Here is an 18434-nt window from a genome sequence, read left to right as displayed (position 1 = left end):
ATATGATAAACACTTATATTAACACACACTATCATTAAACATTAATGAGATTTGTTATCCAGCCTCTGTGATTATTGTAGTCATGTGGCGATTCGGGTGCCCAAATCCCCATTCAGATAATTTATAAATAGTAGCAACCAAATTAAGGCGTTTGAAGTTTTGAAAACAATAATAAAATAGGCAAAGAGAAAACCCATGCATATTCATGTTTAGATTATATTCTTTTTGAAAAATTGTATTATTGGAAAATTATTGTTCATCACGATTGCTTTGTTTTACTTAGACAATTTCTCAATTATATTAAAAGAATTGAGAAAATCAATTATAATAATTGATTTTCTCAATTCTTTTAATTTTTTGTGATTGATTATCATAATTGAAAATTTCATAACATTTATATTTATGAATTTATTTATATGTTTCCAAATTTCTCAATTGGGATAGGGATGTAACCTATTAAAAAAAAACTAATTTCTATTATTTTGTTTTGACTCTTTTATGAATTTCTATTTATAAATACATTTTATAACATTATTAACTTATATAAGATGTCATATAGAATGTCATATGTCTTTTATTAATTTAACATGACAATTTTCATCAAAAAGTAGAGGAGTTTTTTTATATAATTTATCTTTTTTTCTAGGCAGCATTTATTATTGTATTGAATTTGAATTTATCCAATTATCCCACGAATCTGTAAGGTTGTTTGGAGCTCCATTTAAAACAGACTTTTAAACAAGTTCATATAAATTAAGATAAAACTCTCCTTACATACTTATTTCGTATTCCGTAAATTATATTTAAAAAGCTATTGATAAGTTAATCCAAACAAGCCCTATATCTCTAATTGAACAATTTAAGATATCCAACACGAGCATCCCAATGCCAAATGATCCTTCTTATTTTGTTTTGCATTTTTTAATATAATCGGCTATGGCTTCTTCTTTTTTTAACCAAAAGAATCGAGATTTTATTACCATGAAAAAATGAAAAGAAATATACCACCAATTGTTGTGAGTTAAACTACAACATTACTAGAACAATACAAAACAAACAACCAGAAAGAAACCGTTTACAAGATAAAGTCAACCAACACTTTCACGAGGTAGATTACGACAATTATTAAACAATCTAAACTTTGCTACATCATCTGCATCCTTGGAAATGATAAGAGCAAGAGGGGGTGTAGGTTCTTGAACCTAGCTAATTAGGCACATCCCCTTTCCAGCCTCCACGGTAATGAAGTTTGTTTCCGAATTTCTTTCTGTATGAGAGAAAGAAATAGACCAATATCTACCTTAGATGCAACACAATCTTGTAAATCCTATCATCAAACAACAATCCATTCCCCACAAGATACCCTACTGCAATTAGTGCAATCATACAATTCCTTATTATCAGTTTCTACAACAACCTAAGACAATTGAAGCTCATCAGGTAACATCGAAGCCTTTTTAAAAGCCATAACTTCATACATGAAAGCAAAGTTAGAAGTTAACTCTCACCAAAACCCTAAATAAAACTACCCAAATCATCTCTACAAGCAATCCCAATTCCAGCATCTTTAGTTAACAGGATCAAAAGACCCATCACAATTAACTTTCACCCAATTTCACTAGGTATAGTCCAAAACTTAACAATTGAACTATTGTTTACTCCGCAAGTGTATGGGTCATAACAAGTAATAAAGTAATAAATAAAATATCATTTCCATTAGGATTTAGTTAATTCAAAATCCCGTCAAATATTGATTATCATACTTTCAGTTAATTTGAGTAATACAAGTATATCAAGAATGAAATAAACCTATTTATAAAATTATAAATTAAAGGAAAAAAGTTATTCTTCAACTCTAAGGACAAAATGGGTCCTATGATTATTTACCCTCCATGTATTTCAAAAATGCTTAATTAAATCTCCATTATATTTTCTTCTTAGTTGTAGATTATGCTAGCCAAGGATACTAAATTACTTATAAGTGCCCTCTCAAGTCTCCAAATAGGTGTTTGGTTCATTGAATTCATTAATCTTTTGACTAATCAATTAGACCCTAATTTTCATTGAAAACCTTATATAACTATGTAAGGTTAATGAGTATCTCTATCTCATTAACAAAACCATGCATTCAACTTGCAAACTTCAAGTGCTCACAGGATTCTCAAGTTCTACACTTGACTTAGCTCTCTCAAGCATCAATCAAATGAATCCAACAACCTCATTGGTGGCCAATCAACAAGAAGCATTAAGCATAGAGTAAAATCAACATAATAATATCATTAGCCACAAATATAAAAGAAAAATGAGTACTTAATCCATATAAGGGCTCAAAATAATCATAAAATAGAAGTTTAGCTACTCATGTTTAGAAAACAACCATAAGTACAACTAATACTATAGCCATATAAAAAAATGAAGAGGAAAGCGGAAGGAGACAACAAAATCAAAGAAAATAGACTTGTAGAGCAACCTCTCAAAATAAGCCTCTAAAGGTGAAGAATAGTGAAACAACGCTTTTCTTTGAGTTCTATAGCATATGAAGCCTTAGGATCAATTTTGTCATCAAAATGCATAGTTTATTAAGTCTGCATTGGCTACAGCCAAGATTTTTCTTAGTTGCGACTAATTACTCTCTGTAATGATCTTGACTGCAGCTAAAATTTTTCTTGTTTGAAGCCAATTACTCTCTAGAATGTTGTTGGCTGAGCCATGAGATTTTGTTGGCCGAGGCTAATAATGTTCTGTTTTGCATTTTCTCTTTTCTTGATTTTTTTTCCTTTGTATCATGGCTTTCTAGGCATCTTTCCAACTTTATTGGGATTAGCATTTGCTTCAAATGACTCCATTGGCAAGCTTTAACCACCTAACAAAGCAACACAAACTATTAAAGCCAAGATGACAGACTAGGGAAAAATATTCACAATTAACCAAAAATCCATGACTTTAGCCCAAACATCAACTATGCACATTTTCCTTAGATGAGTACATCTAAATATGCAATAATACACCAAAAAGTATAATAACTAAAGAAAAATATACTAAAATGATATGAATTTGACAAGGTTAATAGGTTAATAGCTATTTACTATACCTGACAAGTTAACTTTCAATAGCATTAGTAGACCAAAATCCGTTCATGCATTTCCTAACACATTCAATAACAAAGATAGGGTCAGGTTTATTTTGGTTGAAGACAAATTATTCTTGCCTTTCCAAATTAACCACAACATCCATAGCACAAGGGAAATATTTGCATCATTAAAGAATTTGTTTTGAGCAATCAAATCAACACATCAATTCTTAAAAACAATTGATACTTGTTCTATCCCATCTAAGAGATATGTGGCACCTCAAGCAAATTCCACGCACCCAAGAGCAAAAAAATAACATATGCCTTAAGGTTTCTTCCTCAGCATCAAACACAAGGCAAGGAGCAAAGTTAGAACATACACCTCCAAATAGAGTGCTGAATTCGAGAAACTACTTTAGCTTTGCACATTTTACCCCAAAAAGCTTGAGGAATAATCAGAGAAGAGCCAACATGACTTTCTAGAACAGCCCAAAAGGCTTGAGGAATAAATAGAGAAGAGCTAACATGACTTTCTAGATTATACTTCCCACTTCTTGAATCTTTCCATAAAATTCTGTCACCTTTGTTAGTAATATCAAGTCTTATTTTCTTTATTTTTTCCAAAAATATCATCATCTACTTTATTCATCAGAGGGGAAAGATTCTAAATCCCATTATCTATTATACATTTTATAGCATCATCACTACTAAACTTGTTGTTAGTTATCTAATCTAGAGTTTTCCCATTCAAATTAGAGATCGAACAGTCCTTCCATAATCTTACCGTTGCACCATTCCTAATCACCCATCTTAAATCTTTACAAAGCACGCATCTCCGTTCCTATTAGAATACTAGACGAAATCCAAGAGGCCTTATAGCTTTTAACAGCATTAAGAAAACAACACTTAAGGAAATAAACGCTTCTCAACACCCTACACCACAGCTTGCTTTTATCCTGTAACACTCTCAAGCTGTTTTAGCTAAAAGAGCATCATTCATAATTTCAAAATCCTTAAATCCCAAACCACCTTTTTTTAAAATTTATGTTAAATAAAAACCCAAGCTTTCCAATGAATTTTAATTTTCCTCCATTACCACTCCCATCCTACCAATAATTAGAAACAATACTATCCAACTACTTACATGTATGTTTAGGAAACTTAAAACAAGTCATAGGGAAGAGAGGAATGGCGTTAATCAGAGACTTTATCATAACTTCCTGACCAACATAAGATAAAAGGTTTTTAACTCCATCTTTTAACCTTTTTACTGACCCTTTTCCTTACAAACGCTAGAGCTTGTTGTTTTGATTTTCTCCACACATTGGGAATCCCAAGATATTTCCCAATATCACCTATTTCTGTAATACTCAAAATATTGCAAACAGAATCTTTGACATCACCAGGTCTATTATGGCAAAAAGAATACCTAATTTGCTCAGATTTAGCAGCTGTCCATAAGATACATCCTTATCAATTGTGCCAACTTTCTACAACTTTCCACTAGTCGTCTTTCATTTCCGATTGGGAACGTTTATGCTCTGTTTGGATGGAAAGAAAAGTTAAGAGAAAATAGAGAGAAGAAAAAATTAAAAAGAAAATATTATTAACCATCCTGTTTGAAGGAGAGAAAATAAAGAAAAAAGAAAATGAGCAAATATATAAATGACAAAAATACCCTTATCTCAAAATATATTATGTTTAGAACCAAATTAAAGATCACAACAACAAAAATTATATGAACATTAATATTATCAAATAATTTAAAATAAATTAATTAATAAAATTATATTATTATACTATTATATTTAAAAATCAAATAGTTTAGTAAACAAAGTTATTTTTAATAGAAAAATAAAATGTGGATAATTTTTTAAGTTAAATATAATGAAAGAAAGTAAATAAAATATATATTATTTGAAATTATTACTAAATAACAAAAATTTCTTATAAAAGTTAAAAGAGATGGAGAAATGTGTGTGTGTATATAGTTAGTACGAATTTCAAGTATTACATTGAATGTGAAAAATAGAAATTATATGTTGGTTTGGAATTTAGCTACAGTGAGATAATTTAGCTAAATTGTAAAGTAGCTATAAATAAAATTAAAAAATTGTATTAAGGCAAAATATGCGTTTATTTACCTACTATGAGGGAGGGTATATGAGGAATGTAAATTTTCTTCTCATTTTCTCTCCATATATGGAGAGAAAAGTTGAAAAGATAATGACATGGCCCCACACCTCATTTTCTCTCTTATTTTTTTTTCTTCCCCTTTTTCTCTCCTCATTCAAATAAGAAAAAACTCATTTCTCTCATTTTTCTCTCTAGTTTTCTTTTCTTCATCATTTCCTCTCCATCCCAAAAAAGGAGTTAAAAGGCAAAGGAAAAGCAGTGGGGAGAAGCCTATTCCCTCCCTAATTAAGCTTCTTCACGTGCGACACCAAGTGACGCGAGTGTGCGGGTGCCGGTTGGCAAGAACGACAGTGTTTAGAACCGAGAAGACATCGATTTTAAATATCATACTCTTCTATTCCTTAATATAAAACTTAATTATTGAGCTCATTTTTTGGTTCTAAATATAAATCCTATTTATCATATGTATTAATTTTTTCTAAATTACCTCTATAGATACTCTCTCAATTATAATCAAGTAGAAGAGGAAGGAAATATATTAAGAAAAATGATTGTGGTATTTTAGAAAAAACATGTCATATTTCTTATAATTAATTAGCTTACCTAACTTCTTTAATATAATTAAATTAATTAAATAGATCTTATATTAAATTGTGAATTGGAAACCTGAAGGGTAGTGATATCATTTTACAATTACAATATAATATTCTAAAGTTCCTTGGGATTTGCTATTGATTTTGACATTTTGTAGAACCTTAAATGAATAAATTCTATTTCTTGGGACCTGTGCATAATTTTCTCTTTTATTAACCTATTTATAATTTGCTTTTAATTATTTTATTGACTTTTTCTAATTTATTTTGATGTCCATAAGATCTCGCGCCAAATTTGCGATCACTCGTGGTTGTTGACTTACTTCAAGAGATGATTCCCAAAGAATCTAGCAAATATGAGACACATATCACTTTATTATTTTTTTAAGCCTTAAATCCGATAGAAACTATTTTAAAATATAACAATCTGATCTTTTATTTTCTTGAGTCATTACTTTCTCTTAAATATTTAATCAATTACAATCACTAATAGCTAAAGCCAAGAAAACAAAAACACTCCAAAACCCAAAATATAACCTAACTCACAAAAACTAATCAAAAAGAAAACAAGAAAACAGGAAACTAAGCTAAAACAACAAGCAAAGAACAACAACAACAACTCAATCAATGCAAGTCCTGTCACCAAAGCTCAACCCATCACCAAGTCAGATTGCAAAACAGCAAATAGAGAGGATGGTGGCTTAGAAAGCCATCCTTCAAGTACCGTACCTCTCACTGTCTCAACTGTCAAAGAATATTCCACAACCTTATTACACTTTCTGCTAACCAAAGAAATCTTCCAATCGTGATTAGCTGTCAAATACTCCCAAAACTGCCGGGGTATATCAGCACAAGTTCACTCCCCACCTCTGCCACTTTCATTCTTCAGCAAAAGAAACAACTCACAACAATCAGTCTCAAAAGTTACTCTTCCCTAGTTCTCTTTGCATGTGTATCCTATAATTCCCTAACCAGCCTCATAGCAGTCACCACGCATCCAAAGGGATCAACATCAACTCCTTCAAACACAAATTTGCATATACTTTTCCAAATGCCCCGGCAGATTCCTACAAACAAGGCATCATATGGGACAACTCCCAGCCAACTTGACCCCTTTTAATCTTCCTCTATTCACAAACCATTGAGTCGCTAAAAAAAAAAAAGCACTTCTACAGCAAGAATAAAAAGGTAAGGAGACAAAGGATCCTAGCAACCATCAAGCTCAAACTAGCAGAAGCAATGCACTACATGACCTAAGCTATCCACTAATCTCCAAAGCCCATTCTTCTTATCATTTCCTCAATAAACCTCCATTCAAGTCTATTATAGGCTTTGTTCATGTCAATCTTCACAACCATCTCTATTTTCCTTCATTTCTTCTATAAAGCTTTTAATTAATTTTTTTACTCTTTTATCTTATATATTTATTTTATCAAAATTTTATAACGTCACTTATCTAAACTTTTTTAAAATCGAGCTCATTAAAATTTTTATTCACTTCACTAAGTTTCTTCTCGCTTCTCAATCCTTTTGATTTGTTTACTCCTTTTTTAAAAAGTACATATGCAGGCGTCAACCGAGGCTGGTCATTCCTTGGGGGCCACCGAGCTCTATCTATGAGTTAGATTCTTCTTCTTCTGGTATTATTATCTAGCTAATTCAGTTGGAGGTTCGTTTCTTCTTCTTCGCCAGCTCTCTATTTAGATCTCTATTTGATCAATCAATTAAGATTGAATCAAATTTTGAATGTTAGCAGGAGATTTTATTTTAATTAAAATTTTAAAATATTTTGGATGAAAAATTACTTATATTAAGAACAGTGAATAAAAAACCAAACCGAAAACAGCCGGTTCAACTAGAAAATAAGTGAACTGGCCAGTGGTCAAGTTTGGTTTGTGTTCTAAACCAGCTAGAAATTAAACTAACATCAACTCAATCAAATTAGTGTGAACTAGTGAAAACTGATAAAAACCAGTGTGAACCATTGATGAACCGATTTAGATGATTATATTTCTGGTGGTCACATTTTTTTCTCATTTAGTTCCTAATATCTTAGTTACCATAAATTTGAATGAATTTTATTGATGATTTTGCTATCAATGATTATTAATTTTAGTTATTGAGGAATTGTAAAGATCAAAATTCTTAATCTTATTGTATTTTGTTGTCATTACAATCAAAATATTATTATATTTTCTTATATTTTGTTATTAGTGATTATTAATATTGTTGGATTTTGTTATTTTCAATTAAATTATATTATTTTAATATGAATGGTTTGACCTCTAGTTGATTCCAGTCAAACCCGTTGACCCATAAACCACTATCTCAAGTGGTTTAGTGTCCGATCCGATTTTTTGTTTCTTGTTTAAGAGTAAAATATTCCAAGTGTCTTTCAAGTTTGCTTTAACTATACCGGCCTCTCCTCTATTTTAAGAACTTACAATTTAATCCAATTTGTTAATAGGCCACGAAAAAGCTTGATTAAAAATTCAATCAATTCTCCTAAATAAATATATACATTCAAACTTATATCTATCATTTGAACGGTATGATGGACAAAAATATATATTTAAAATATGTTTTACATTAAAAAAAAAAGGAGATTAGTGATAAAATTTTATTCTGTCGTTAATTCGTGACAAATTCAGTGACACAATTGTTCCATCACTAGTTTTTGTGACTAATCTATCACTAACTCCCATCACCAAATATTTTGTGATGGAAATAAGTGACAGAAATTCCGTCACTATTCCGTCATTAATCCATCACAAAAAATTATAATATAAAAATATAAAAATTATTTTTTAATATTTATTATTAAAATAAAAATATAATGTATGATAATTTTTCAATAACATGTTATATAAATAAAAAGATTAAAAATATAGTCTGCTTATTATTTTATTAAATATTTGAATAAAAATATTAATAACTATTCATTTTTTAATAAAATACAAAAAGTAAATTGAAATAAATGATAATATATTAATAACATGAAATAAAGAGAAAAGGCAAACTCTTTTACCAACACATTCTTCACTATATAGTTATTAGTTTTCTGGGCTACATTATTTATAATTCTAATTGTCATAATTTTTTATCTTATGATCAGAAACCATATATCTTTAATTTTTTTTATTTTGAAATTAAATAGCTAGATGCTATGTATCTTTATTTATTTTTTTTTAAATGGCCTGAAGCCATATAGTTTTAATTATGAGAAGGATCATTATATGGTTTGTTTATAAAAGAAAAATTATGACAATTAGAATTATAAATAATGTAGCCCAGAAAACTAATAACTATATAGTGAAGAATGTGTTGGTAAAAGAGTTTGCCTTTTCTCTTTATTTCATGTTACATTTAATTAATTTAAAATTTAATTTTTATTCTTATCTTATTCTCATATATTCTTGACATTCAATTTGATATTTATTAATATTATAATTTCCTATTACTAAATGGCCAGTAGCCATTACACTCATATTATTGAATAATATGAAAATAATAACTTATGATATTTTTAAAGCCCCGAAGGCTTATGGTTCAAATATTAAGGGACACAGATGATTTTTAAAATAAATATTCATTATATAGAGTCTTGAAGACTAATAGCTTATAAATAGCCCTGAAGGCTTATGATTCAAATCTTCCTAACTATATAGTTTGATTTTAGTCCTTATAGATTTTTTTTGTTGAATTTATAAGTTTATGAATAAGTTTTGAAGCATTACATAATATATACAAAGAAATAAAGTTTTTGAATAACGAAATATCGAAAAAATATATAAATTTTGTTCAAAAAAAATCCTTCATATTTTGAAAAGAAAAGGGGTATAACAAAAAGTGAAGTATATCATATAGTGAAATAATAATATATTTTAGTTCCTGAAGAACTATATATAGCATTTTTTTTTTTGAAGAACTATATGTAATCAAAAAATTGATATAGTTCCAGAAGGACTAATAACAAAGGATTGATATAGTTCCAGAAGAACTAATAGCAAAATGTTGATATAGTTTATGAAGAACTAGTAACAAAATTGATATAGTTCTTGAATAATTAATGTAGTTCCCTCCATTATTTTTGTGAGCAGAAAAGAAATTGATAATGAAAAATTATGACCCACAAACATTTATATTAGAATATTTGCTTATTAAAGGGTCTTAAAGTGATAGCTCAATTAGATTTAAATCTATTATTATATATGAATCAGGAAGCATTTGGATTTTCAAGTTAAAGATATGTTATCAGCTTACTATATATTATTCATTGTATTTGAAATACAGAAATAAGAAAAATATATTTATATGACTCACACTTGAGGGGGAGATTGTTGAAATTGTTGAAATACAAGTGTGAATCATGTTAGATGGAATTTGTCATTATTAATATTAATTTCATTCCTTATATCTCATGTTCCTTTTGAAAAAAGCTCCAGAAGAGCCAATAGCGCTCAACCTTCCATGAGTGCACAGGTTTCTACCATTTGGGTATAAGATAAAAACTAATGCTCTAGAAGAGTTATATCATTATTTATTATCCTGAAGATAAAATCTATAATTGATAACATATTCCTTATGGAATATTAAGGAAAATAAATAAATAATATAACATGGTAACAAGAAGTTTACCAATAATTGAGAATAATTTTACAATAAACCAAAAGTTTATGCATTCATAGTTTGGCATGACCGGTTAGATCATCCCGGATCATAATGATGCAAAATATCATAAAAAATGTGCATTGTCATTTATTAAAGAACCAGAAGATTCTTTAAAATGATATGTGATTCAAGAATTTTTATGTGTTGTTTGTTCTCATAGAGAACATCACTAGCTATGCTCAAAATCGGATCCGTACAGATTTATAATGTATCAGATTTATATATGGGCCCATTTAGACACCATGTAGACCAAAGTAATACTCTATAAGTGAAAGATGCATCTATAAAATGGTCACAGGTGTTTATGATCAACTTGCAACTTGAAGTTTGTAAATATGTTCAAATAATTACATTAAGTACATAAGTTCTTGATTATGAAATCAATACGATTCTTGTTGAGATTGCTAGTGATTGTTCCTCACGTTGCTGATAATTATATGCTTAGTAAAAGCCTTCATAAGTAGCTAGATCAGAGTTTATGAGAACAGAATTCCTATTTGAGTGTTGGGATGATTGATTTTATATATTTTTGCACATAAATGCATCAAGCCAACAATGAATTGTGAATTCTCCCATTATATTTGGCTTTTGGTCAGGAGTCAGACATTTTTCATTTTAGAATATGCAATATTTATTATTCCATCGTAATAATGGACATAGGTGGATATTAAAAGTAAGTTGGGATCAATGTTGGATAAGAACCTCCTTATTCTTGTTTGTCTCTAAATGAAACAAAATAATGTTTCTAAAAGAGATTTATGGATTTGGGAGACCTACATTGCATATTCCCAATATGAGGGAGAGAAAATGTATAGCTGGAAAAGAGAACACATAGAATGTACTTTCATTATCAAATGTAGATCCTCAAATATAATAGTATGAACTAGAAGTTCATGAAGTATTGTATTTGTAAAACATTACTAATGTCTGCCAGATGCAATTACTGACCCAAATGAGAATTTTTAATTCTTATATTCTAGCTAAAAATGCTCCTATTCTTGAAGATATGCTAAAAGCATGATATTATGATCGGTTCCAACAGAAAAGAAAGGGAGCAAATGATAATGATGATCATACTAAGGAGGCATGAATTGCAAAAGAGATTAAGACATAACTCTTTGACCCCTGAAGAAGTTTAAGTGTCTGAAAGTAATAAAGAGATCTCGATATATTATGTCATAAAAGAAAACAGGACCGACAAAGGAATAAAATTGTCGACAATAATTTGATTGATGATATCACATGATCAAGTGAGGATCTTATATATAAATCTGTTATGAGATACAGATAGAAAAATGATTGGCCAACAGAAAAGAAAAGACGCAACATTATAATAGGAGATTTGTGTATCTCTAACCCAAACACCTGAAGTGTAAGGGTATTTGTACAAGAAAAGAGAAAGAGAATCTTGTGGTGAATTAAAATTTTTATGTATCTTATCAATCTGGCAGTTTGATAAAATCTCATATGCGTCTAGAAATACAGTGACCCACTATGTAGTGAAATTATATGTGAATCTCAGAAGGATTCAAATTCTTGTATAAATATAAACGATCCAATATATGAATAGATATGGATCATAATGTATGAAAATTCTTGAAGGATTTAAGTTTCTAGAAGCATACAATTATGTTCTCAAGAACATCATTGAAGTAAGTCTCTATACGAGATACATGTGGTTAATATCAACTGAAGGAATGTTGTAAACTTATTCCAACTTGTCTGTTTATGAAAAGATTCAAAATGAGTCTGTTATCGATACTATTTATAATGATAGTATCACAACTCCTGATGAGTTTTCAAAAACTGCAAATTACTTAAAGAAAAAGTTTGAAATAAAAGCTTTAAGAAGAATACATATGGATAAATCACATCCATTATGTGGATAAGTAACATCCATTATGTGTTTCGGTAGTTGCAAGATCTTTAGATATGGATTAAAGATCGATTTAGACCTCTAGAAGGTAATGAACAAATACTTGGTCCAGAAGTACCATGCTTTAGTGTCACTAGAGCACATATGTATCTATCTAGCCACACATAACTCAATATATCATTTGCTAGTTAGCATGATATAGTTTATCGCTAATATAAAGACGATGGAGCGAAATTAAGAATATTTTTCATTTAAAGGATACCGTGGATATTTGAAAGTACCCACAACTAATTTCACTGGCTATGTAGATAAAGTATTTCTGTTTGATTCTCATGTTAAGAGATCATAGCATGATCCACATGTGGGTAAACTATAAAAGGACTATTCGCCTCATAATGTTTAGAAGATTATGAAATTCATATTTGACGTTTTTATCTAATTACAATATTTGGAAGGGTTGTTCGTTATATTAGACTTTGCAGGCTCCAAGATGTTAACTGATGTTGTCAAGAGGGGGAGTTGATACACGCTGTACTCTTTTTTCCTTGTCTATGGTTTTGTCCCACTGGGTTTTCCTAACAAGGTTTTTAATGAGGCAGCATTGCATAGTGTATCAATGAATGATGTACTCTTTTTCTTTCGCTAGGTTTTTATCCCATAGGGTTTTTCCTAGTTGAAGTTTTTTAACAAGGCACATTCATATATATTGGACATCCAAGGGGGAGGGTTATGAATATAATAATATCTTTGTGGATGTCCATATATCTCCCTTTATCTCTTATATCTCCTATAATCTCTAAGATCTCACATTATCTCTATATCCCACAATTATCTCATATTATCATATAATCTGTAGATTCTATCAAAGATGTAAAGCTGTGCTTATAAATAGAGGCCATGTATAATGTATTGTGTACTTTTGAATGGAATGAGAAAGACTCTCTCTTATCAATCCTCTCTTCCTTTGTATGATTCTTCTCTATTCTTCTTTATTCATAACAAATTATATATATAATTTATTACATATATTTGTATTTGTCATCAGAAAATATTATATATTTATTTTTGCCTAAAATTTTATAGGTGTTTTGAATTAATTGGCAAAGGCTTCAACATCACTTCCTCACGAAATTGGCTCAATTTATAACATGGTGATGGCATGGACAAGGCGATTATATGTGGCAGTTCATAATGATGGGCAAGTCGTGATGATGCGGACAATAAGGGATGATATGGTGGCATGTCAGAGAGAAGGGTAGCGAGGTGACAATTATATACACGTAGCGATGATGTGGATGAGGGAATGATGTGGTGGCATGAGAAAGAGAGTAGGTGGTAAGACGGCAACCAGTGATAAAGTGGCGATTGCCACATGATATTTTAAATTTACAAAATAAAGAAGTTTTAGCAATGAATTCGTGATGGAATTTTCATTACAAATCTGTTACTATTTTGTAATAGAATTTTCTTTAGATATTTGTCACTAATTAGCAACAGACTAGTAACAGAATTTTTTTATTGCTAATCCACCCAACCTAGTTAGGGACAGAATTTTGAATTCCATCCCTAAATAATTAGTGGGGTAGGATTAGTGATGGCAAAAATTCCATCACTAATTTGCTTTTTTTTTTGTAATGTTATTTAAAAGAAACAAAAACAAATAATTTTCAATGAATAGGATAAAAAATAAATTTATTAAATTTTATAATCTAAATAAAAATTAATAAAATTTACAGCACATTGGAAGCTAGAAAGTTTGAAAATGTACGCTGTGGAACTATGTCTTAGTTTTATACATGTTTTGGAAAATATAAATCTTTAAATCATTATTATATTGAAAAGGGGAATTTGGGTTAAAACAAGGTTAAAAAAAAGTAAACTAACAATTTAAAGGGGTGAAAGTAAAATCTTAAATATATGAGGAAGGTTTGTATAGTATACATTTTAATTTTAAAAGAAGCTTATATATGTTTTCAAAATAGAAGGAAGAATATAAGTTCAAATCCGAAGAAATATAATCGTTGGGAAAGTTTTAACCTTAATACTCCTAGTCCAATGAAAATTAATCCAAGTTTAAAATAACTAGAGAATCTTCTGAGTTACATAAAAAATAGAATAAAGATTTTGTAAGATAAAATAGAGAAACATCTAGCCTTTTTTTTTTTTTTGACCGGAAAACATCTAGCCTATTTCACTCTATATATAAAACATTTAATAAATATAAGCATAGGGTCGCAGTCACGTGTTTCAAGGTCCAGCTCGTAATTGGGCTGAGCAAAGACAGGATTGGCCGTTTGTCAAATCTGGCATGCCCTGAATGTCAGCGTTTTAGAATTTTTGTGACATAAAAAGTCAAAATATTATCATGAGAAAATTGAGATGATAAAAATTAATTGACAATTGATCCTTAGAATATTAAAATATAAATTACACAATAGAAGATAAATTGTAATTGCATAAAAGGAAGATGATTTATTCAAAACATTATGACTAATTTGCACATAAAAAAGATAAATTGTATACAAGAAAACATCAACTACATACAATAGAAGTTCAATTGCACATAGGAAAATGTTGCACAAGGGAAGATGATTATACACAAAAAAAATTAAGTTGCACTAAGTTTTTAGAGCTAAACCATTTGCGAATTAATTTCTCAATGAGGAATTTATTCTTGATGTTCCCTATTAGCTTTATCTATACATTTAAATATATTACTACTATATTTCACTATATATATAATTTTTTAAAAAATAAATCTTCAAATTTATATAAAAATAAATCCATGTATAAACTCTAAAAAATTCTTATCCTAACATACTTGAATTGATCTTATTGAATATTGCTTGTAAATAAATAATAAAAAATAAATCTATATTCATGTTATTGAAAATTAAATACGTGTTCTTACCAAAAAAAAAAGAAGATTAAATATTTGTGTGCTTTTTAAACTAATTTAATTAAAAAAAGACCAACGTATATATTATACCATCCCATGCTATGTATAAAATATAAATAATCATATTACGTAAATTAAAAATTAACTAAAATTAGTTCAATGCAATAAATGTATATGCTCCCTGCCTCCCTCTTATTTAAAATGTAAAACCTATTTTATAATATAATACAGTTTGTAATGTATTTTTCTTTAAATATACTTTTACTCATGGAGAGAATGAGTGACTAGTCAGTAATAGAGAGGGAATACAAAAAATAAATATAAAAGAAAATCTATTAAATTGGAAGAATAAAATATAATTATTTATTCACATGCACTATTCTGATTTTATTTATAAGTTAATTTTTAATGCATTTAACAAAGAGCCAAAAAATATAAAACTTCATTAACTCTCTTTTAAAATTTAACTAGAACCTTTACCCCTGTGCAATGCACAGGATGACACATATTAAAATAGTTGATACCTCTTCTATTGTAAAGAAAATTCATCTTTTGTTATTAATGTTTGAAAATATGATTTTTCTTATATATGATTTGGACAATACAATATCAGATTTAAGTATCTAATGTTGACGGTTTTACTAAAGGGAAAATTAGGGATAAATTCTGCGTTGAAAATTTAACTGGCAAATGGGACTTAGGATTATTGATTGCATAAGAAAAAATTAGTTACACACAAAGGATGATAAGTTGCACAAACATTATTTGGATATAAAAAATTAGTTTACACATAAGGAAGATGAATTGCACATAAGAGAATTTTATTTGTACAAAGGGAAATTGAATTACACATCGTAGAAAAGAAGATCATTGCACATAAGGAAAGATACATTACATACAAAGGAAGATAAGTTGCACATAAAAGAAGTTAAGTTGCATGAAATTCTTAGGTCCTATTTGCCAGTTAAATTTTCAATGGGTGATTTATCCTCACTTTTCCCTTTACTAAATACTAAATTTAACATGATTTTTTTAGTAAAACTACCTATAATATTATTTCCCTGATAAAACATCAATGTTTAGTTCCAAATAAATGTGAAAGGTGCAGCCACAATTACTGCGTCATTAAAATAATTAAATTCACAAAGATACAAAACAAAGAGGTTAAGGGTCAATTTGAAGATAACGTATATTACATAAATCAGATGTTAAGAAATTTTGTGAATAAATTGTTTGTGAAATTCCATTTGCATTTTTTCCTAATGGCATTTACAGTGCCCCTCTAGTATTAGTTTCGTTGTATTAAGTATTAACTGGACAGCCATTTAATTGCTTAACCTGACCCGTTTTGATATTATTGGGTATTACAAGATTTCATAGTAGAAGTAGATAGATAACTTTCTAACTTTATTCCTATTTAATATATATTGTCCCATGAGAATAAAGTCTACACAATAATAAATGAGAAGTAAAATTATACATTCATATAAAAAAATTTTCTTACTTACCTATAAATAGGACCACATTTTTTTCTCTTTTTGCCCTATAAATATAACTAGAGGAGTAATAGATAATGTGGGGACATATAATTAATTGATAAAAAATAATTAAATTTCTATGTACGTATTTTTATGAAAGATAATACGAGATTAGAATAGAGAGCAATTATAGGGACAAAAGAGAAAATAAACTCCTAAGAACCTGAAAACGACAAGAATAAGCATAGGCACTAGGGAAGAAGAAAATATCTAAGGATATAAATATTTTATTTTGAAAGTTTTCATTTAGGAATTTTGAGCACTTGAAATTTTTTTTTTTGATATAAATTTGTTCCAAAAACTGAAAATCATAGCAATATTGTTCTCTATCATTAAAAATTTTAAAATTCAACGTCACTATTTTAATGGTCAATATTGGCTTTTTAATTGTATAGAGCAATATTGCTTTGATTTCAAACTTTCAAAGCAAATTTGTATCCTAAAAAAACTTTTAGTGCCCAATACTCCAGAGTAAAAACTTTTAAGATAAATTTACAAATTAATCCTTCTTTTTTATTAACGAAAATTTGATATTAATCCACATGAAAAACATTATATCTTGGCTTATGTAATTATTTCTATTTATATTCAAGGTAGCATGACTGTATTTTTTAATTATGGGTTAATGTGTAAATTTGTTGCGGAAGTTTTCATTTAAGAGTGTTGGGCAACTAGAAGCTTTTTTAGATTCAATGTTATCCTCAAAGTTTAAAATCATACTCCCTCTATTTTTTTATAAGAAATATTTTCTCTGCTAAATATAAGAAACAATTCTTTTCATTTAAAATTTTAAACTTATTTTTTTATTTTTATCCTATTAAATATATACCACTTATCATCTCTCTGCAATAAATTTTCATTCATTATCTCTCATGTACTCTCTTTACTAATAAAAGTATATTTGGAAAAATATGGATCTATCTTATATATTTATTACTTTTAACTAAATTTAACTAATATTTTGAACTATATAATTTTGGTAGTTATTTCTTATAATAATGGGCAGAGAGAGTAGCGATTTTGCCTGTAAAGAAACAAAACCCAAAGTCCGTACAAAGTTAAATGATTAAATGTATAGCTTTGTTTTTATTTTTGGGAAAATTAATTTCCCTTTCCTCATATTTTGCTTAAGTTTTGAATCAAGTCCCCATACTTTTTTTTTCTTTTTATCAAATCCTTTAAGTTCCATCCGTTGTTAACGTTAGTCCCTACTCTTGAAACCGTTTATTGCACATGTGGTAGGGATTAGGGTTCGTTCGAGGTTCTTGAAGACTTTGGCGGCAATCTGACATGGGTGGCTCCTAGAAAGACGGAGAAGCTAGAGTTCTTCTTGGATGGCCCTTTCCTCTTCAAGGTTCGGCACGGGAAAGAAGGTGATGATGATAAACAGCGTGAAAGCATAAACAAATAGCTTCTCTGCTTCGTTATGTTTTTTTGAAATAATAATAAAACTGAAGAGCGAGAAAGGAGTACTTGATTTGGATTAATGTTCATTGAAGGTGAATTCTTAGTATTGCTAGTTAGGTACTGGAAGATCCCTCTGTGGAAGAAATTGAAACCATGGGAGCTGCTGATGGTACAATTAAGAGTGGTGTAGGTGTGGCCTTGATGGGTGGCATGAGAGTCGAGCTGATCTTAAGAAGAGTTTCGC

Source organism: Neltuma alba, unplaced genomic scaffold, assembly GCF_004799145.2.
Source record: "Neltuma alba isolate B1F8T4 unplaced genomic scaffold, ASM479914v2 tig00001789_pilon, whole genome shotgun sequence".
Taxonomy (NCBI): Eukaryota; Viridiplantae; Streptophyta; class Magnoliopsida; order Fabales; family Fabaceae; genus Neltuma; species Neltuma alba.
This window is presented reverse-complemented; position numbering follows the sequence as displayed.